The sequence below is a fragment of the Ipomoea triloba genome, chromosome 7, assembly GCF_003576645.1.
Source record: "Ipomoea triloba cultivar NCNSP0323 chromosome 7, ASM357664v1".
Classification (NCBI taxonomy): Eukaryota; Viridiplantae; Streptophyta; class Magnoliopsida; order Solanales; family Convolvulaceae; genus Ipomoea; species Ipomoea triloba.
Genome location: NC_044922.1, coordinates 5,006,472 through 5,012,946, shown reverse-complemented (window position 1 = coordinate 5,012,946; position 6,475 = coordinate 5,006,472). Strand labels below are relative to the sequence as shown.

The following is a 6,475-nucleotide window of genomic DNA, read 5'->3' as shown; positions in this document are numbered from 1 at the left end:
AGTTTCTAGAACATGTTGAGAGCTAAGGCCTCATTTCCAGTACATACAGAGTGATAGGCATCAGAGCCCTTTTCAGTCAGATCAAACGTTTATCAATACATCAAAAGTTATAACTACTTATTAATATGTAATATGCTCTGATACCAATAATCATCAGCCAAAAAGTAACAAAGGCGAAACTTTATTTTCTTATACATAGCAGCCAACGTTAAATTTTGTTAGCAGGATGTTGGACTCGGCTCTCTGCCCCACGCCCCAACACCGTTACAACTCAACATTTGGAAAATGGGAATAAATTTGCAGCCAACAAACAACAGGAAGAAGGCCATTCTACATGTGAGTTGCCCAGATTTATTAATGATCTCGAAATCTTATCCTCAAAGATGGAACATAGTGTCAGGATTGAAGCATGTCGTTGGTTTCCTTCCAAAACCATACACAATCATCAATGGCTATAGGCATTAGGTAGACATGTCTCCCTGAACCAAAGTCGAACGTACGTACATGAATATAATGTTAGCCCAAGTTGTAATATAATGGGCATCTTTGCAAATCCAAAGGATGACACTGTTGGGTGCATCGCTTGTTGTCCCTCTGGAAGTTTCATTTGCTTTCTTGTGGGGACTGTCTGCATAAGCAACGCACAGAATGTGAAAGCATGTAATTAATACAACAGACAATTCTAAATTGAGTTTTCGCATTAAAATATATTGTGCATTTTCTATTAGGTATATCGTTTGATTTAGAGGTAAGAGTTTGATATGTCAAAATATAAATATAAGTAATTCATAACTTAATCAAAGAAAAAAGTTAAAGAACTTTTGGTTAAGAAAAAACACTATATAAATAGAGCAAAATTGAATTTTCAGATTTTCTTCTTGTAACTTGAATTTGAGATTGTCATTTTTGCAATTCAACACAATTAATCTTAATTGATAGGGATTGTGATTGTACTACTCATAATCCATTGTGAAAATAAAAAAATTTCCGTTGTACAACTTCACAAATATAAGGGAAAAAAAAAAACTAGATTGAAAATACAATTTTATCCTTTTTATATTAGTGTTGTTTAGATTTATGTCCAAAACACTAGTATTAATCACTAAGACGATTGACAACTACTATATGTGATGACATTCCCGTTACCATTCTAAATGGGTGGTATAGGTATTAGAATAATACATCCCTTCACACTATCAAATTGTCGATATATTCACTAAAGGACTTCCACTTCAACTCTTTGATGACTTCCAAGATAGTCTCAACGTCCATAAACCTCCCGCTTCGACTACAGGGGGTGTATTAAAATATGGAAACTAGATAAATATGTAAACAATATTATTCTTAAAATATTGTAAATTTGTTGTATTATTCGGCATATGAGTGTTGCCTAAAATTGCATATATAAGCCTAAAGGAAAACAAATAAACACAGAGAAAACAATATTTCTTACAATAGGTTCAAACCTCAGTAGTACGGTAGAGGCTTAGATGGCGATGGCAAATTATTATCATGGATTATATAAAATAATGTACTTTTAATACTCAAATAATGTATTTTCTCTAAATATAAGGTACATTTTTAATATAATAAAGTACATTATTTGTGTACTGAATGTATATTATTTGATAGTATACAAAAATAATATACTCTCAATATTTAAATAATGTATTTTCAAATAAATGTACTTTATGTACACAAATAATGTACTTTTTATTTATGGTCCACATAGTTCACTCAATAATGTATTTATGCACTTTTTTGATTGAAATGTTTGAAAAAAATATAGAACAGATTACTTTGTAAAAAATAGTGACTAAATAAATGACCTCGAACTGCAATTTCCATTTAATTAATAATCACTTCAATTCAATTGTTCTTCCAGTAATTTATCCAAAAGATTCGTAATTTCAGCCTTTCTTTTAAATATAAATACATCTTAAATCAAAAGATCTAAACTCCACTTCCTGGGTCAAACTTTAGAAAGTTGCCCATTTAGAAAAAGGACTTGGATCCACTAAAATTGGACCATAGTTTGTGACCTTTTCCCTTTTCAATTGGTACAAGCCCCAGCATCTTAAGTCTCCCTTTACCTTTTTACTGTTTTGGTCGATTTAGGAAGAATATTAATAGAAGTTTCGTTCATATTGCAAATTTACAATAGTATATTTACAGCTAGCAAAGGATTTATGTAACCTAACTACGTAAAAGCAAGCTGGAAAGGTAGTGCATTGAATGTTTGCGATTCCACAAGAAACAAGAATAAGTTGACAAATATTGTCTTGGACTTAAAATTATGGTCACATCGTTCCTGCCTATATCCCCATGTTATTATGTTCACATTAGATGAACGGAAATTTAATTTTTCATTATTTAAGGAAATGCTATATATAAATATATGACATTGTTTAATTTCTCGGAATGTGATCTTCTTGGGAGTAGTGTGAAATTCTTGAAAATGATTTTGTAGTTTAATTTTTGTCACATTTTTTCTCCCAAAAGATTGAATCCTAAATTTCAAAGGCCCCACACCCGATCCGACGGAGCATTTTGGAAGGGTGCAAATCACGGTAGCAGACATGACTAAATGCCGGTGCGCACTGTAATTTGGGCATAATCTCACGCTGCCGCTACTGAATTTCAAACCTTTGTCTCTTCTCCAAATATTGTCTACTAAATTAATGAGCTAAACTCGTGCAAGCAATTTTTGTCACATTTCTTGATGATATCACATGTCACTCAAGTTCTTTGGTACGTAATTTGAGATTTCAAGATTAACATAACTTTAACTCAATGCAGCTTTGAAGGGATGGTCAAGTGAGTGGAGCATAATTTTCATACTTGAAAGGTTACGAGTTCAATTCAATTATTGTCAACACCTTTCCTGTACTCAAGTCCGTTACACACGATGTTTTTGAAGAGGTTAGATAACCTATTTTTAATCATACATAATGTTAGACCTGGAATAGAACTTGCACATGTATATGGGATACCTTTATGCATTAAAGCGTAGGATAAACTTTAATTTCTTGAGTTTGAAGGGTCTAATCCAAGGGGTTGGGTTAGGAGGTGCAACAAATTCTTTATGCTAGATAGAGTGCCTAAGGACCTAAAAATGGAAAAGCTTGCTTTTTGCATGAAGGAAAATGGATTATTGGTTTGATAATTATTACATTATAGATTATGGATAGGGTATTATATTGTGGGAAGATTTGTAGGTGATGTTTGTAAAATGTTCTATCTTGCAGGCACGTACTACATGTCTCTGTTGGTCAGTTGAATCATCATGATTTACCCTTCTATAAAGTGTTGATTCGAAGTGTGGTGATGCTGAAGTGCGCGATTCCACCTTAATTATGTCAAAAAATTACTCAAGTGTAGTGATGCCTGAAGTTTAATAAATATGCTATTAGTATTAGATGTATTTATTTATTTTTTTAAAAAACTTATATTGGTGTTATTTAAAACTTTCAATTATAGTTTTTTAATAATTATTTTTTATAAATTAATTTTATTTGAAAAAAAAAAGAATATAATGAGTTTAACATTTAAAAAATCTAAGAAAGAAATTAATGATTGTTTAATTGGCAAACATTTTAATAAAACGGTGCGTTTTGAACTTAGGTCCAAAAGGTAAGAATTGTTTTCTAATGTGTTTACTATCTAAAAATAAATGTTTTGATTAATCAACTTGTGACATGAGATAACAAACTTGATGATAACCTTAATCTTATTTTTTAATAATTAATAAGAATAGCAGTTAAATCCAATTTTGACCCGTGAGAATCGTAACCATTGAGATTGAGTTCATCCACTTATAAGATATGATTCTTAATCCAAAGTACCTAACAACTCTTACTCTAAAGTTACAAACTTTTCTTTTAATAGTCTTTCTGTCAATTGTGTGTGTGTATGTGTTTTTTCTTAATTGCATTACGCAAGAGTTTAATTGTTTAAAGTATGTATGTCATGTTGGTGGGAAGCAACAAATTTTCTTTATTATTTATTTATTTATTTTCGGTACTCTAAGTATCCCATAAGGTGTACTCAAAAAAAAAAAAAAAAATCCCATAAGGCCATAAATAATTACTCCAAGTGCACGCTTATAAGCATTGATTACAAATAATTAATTACTTTGAAAGCTAATTCATTATTCGTGATGAGAGACTTAAAAAATGAACTCTCTATAATTTTATTTTTTGACTCTGTAGGCTTGAACCCACTCCATCATCCATGTGGAGTGTAAATTGGGACACCGGGTGCCACTAGACCACAAGATCATTGGCAAACTCTTTATAATTAATTGCAAATGAATTTAAAAGTTTAGGAAAAATGCCTATTCCCCCTCTTAAATTGCCCACCAATATTTCGCTCTTGATTTGGCTTTATTTCATTGGTTGCCCAATAAATTGCCAGTCTCTACCACACTAATTAAAAATAGCTAGAATTTAATTATTAATTAGATATTGTCACGTCACGAGAGGTGTATTGAAAAGGAACAATATGATGGGCAAACTATTGCAATTACATGTTTCAAAATCACATTTAATTTTTAAATTTTTTCTGTGTATCGGACAAAGTAAATTACTAGTTCACTAATAATATGCAAAACCAATACAAAACTCACAACAAATTATTACGTGGACCATTGTTCATACAGTGTTGTGTAAACCATAAAAAGTACTGTACATTTTTAATATACTAAAAGTACATTATTTGTGTATTGAATGTACATAATACAAAATAATGTATTTTTAGTACTGAGTTAATTTCAAAAATGGTCATTCGACTGACCTTTTCTCAAATTGGTCCTATGAATTTTAATCGCACCCAAAACTGGTCCTCCGACTATTAAAATTTAAGGCATATTAGTCCTCCGTTAGCATTAGATCAAGTTGGTGTTAAAATGGAGGACAAAATGGGAAATTCAACTCATCTACTCTATTTTAATCATTGCGACTCCTTTTTCGCATATTGTGAAGCTTTTTAGTAAAAATTAGGTCTTCCCCTTCTCAAATTGTAATAAAAAAAAAAAAAAAAACTTTCTAATTATGTTTATCATGTAATGAACATATTGGTTCCCTAATAAAGGTCTAACTCAAGGACTAAATATGAAATTTTTTTAAATAAAAATTTAACATTTTATCATAATAATTTTCTTTCTTTTTTAATACTATTTCTCCTTTTTAAGGCATTCTAATAAGGAAATGAACATGATATAAAAGAAAAAGAAAAATATTATAATAAAAATGTTAAATTTTTATTAGGAAAAATTACATATTTGGTCATTGAGTTAGACCTAATTTTTACTAAGGAAACCAACATGTTCATTACATGACAAATATAATAAGGTATTTTTATCGCAGTTTGAAGGGAAGACTACCTAATTTTTCTAAAAGGTTTCGCAATATGTGAAAATAGAGTAGTAATATGATTAAAATAGAGTAGATGTGTTGAATTTCCCGTTTTGCCTTCCATTTTAACGCCAACTTGACGCCAATGCTAACGGAGAACTAATAAGACTTAAATTAAATTTCAGTAGTCGGAGGACCAGTTTGGGTGCAATTAAAAATCATAGTACCAACTTGAGAAATTGTCATAGTCGGATGACCATTTTGGAATTAACTTTCTAGTACTCAAATAATGTACTTTTCTTAAATACAATGTACATTTTTAATATACTAAAAGTACATTATTTGTGTATTTAATGTACATTATTTACAAAATAATGTACTTTCAGTATGTACTCAAATAATATACTTTATATAAACTCAAATAATGTACTTTTTATTTATGATCCACACAGCTATGTGGACCATTGTCCACACAATAATGCTCCAAAACTCACCATAAAAATTATAAAGAAATACCGAACAATTAGACTAATACAAAGTATGAAATGATCTTGAAAACAATGGGTATCGATCCGACAAGTGCAAAACTTGTCACTTTATATATGAAATGTGATAATTTGGTATCACACAAACGACACAATCATGAAATGCCAAAACTAATTGATATTTTAGGTACAAGAATGGACAGTTACGTGTTAGCTTCTTGATGAACATTTGCTATTAATTTACTCTCAAGAGTTGCTTTTTATGCAAATGATTTGCTGACGAGACTTTTCAACGCCGACGCTAAAATATTTTGGATTTGATTTGCCAACCAAATTGATAATACTTCACTAATCACAAGCTAAAATCCATTGGCATTCTTCAATAATTAAACTTGGGTGTAGTTTTTGATCAGTTTTTTAAGTATAATTAGGAAAGAGAAAATAGGGGTGGAGGAAAAAAATAAAAAGAAAAAATAAAACAAAACAAAAAAGCTTTAAAAAATTTTAAAAAATGTAATTTACGTGCCCAGGCTGGCGCGTGCACTGCACACGCCTGCCTGGTCACGAGAACTGCGCCTCACGCACTGTGAGGCACAATTCTCTTCTCACCAGGGGCCCACCATGTCAGCCAAGAGC

The 6,475-nt window shown here is 30.8% G+C and overlaps 1 long non-coding RNA gene across 1 annotated transcript; it reads left to right on the top strand.

Annotated features, from left to right (window-relative positions):
* The first annotated feature begins 2,448 nt into the window (after positions 1-2,448).
* On the top strand, positions 2,449-3,412 carry LOC116024078. The gene is made up of 3 exons (XR_004099485.1): positions 2,449-2,593; positions 2,800-2,922; positions 3,249-3,412. It is a non-coding gene; the product is annotated as an uncharacterized LOC116024078 (long non-coding RNA).
* Positions 3,413-6,475: the final 3,063 nt, after the last annotated feature.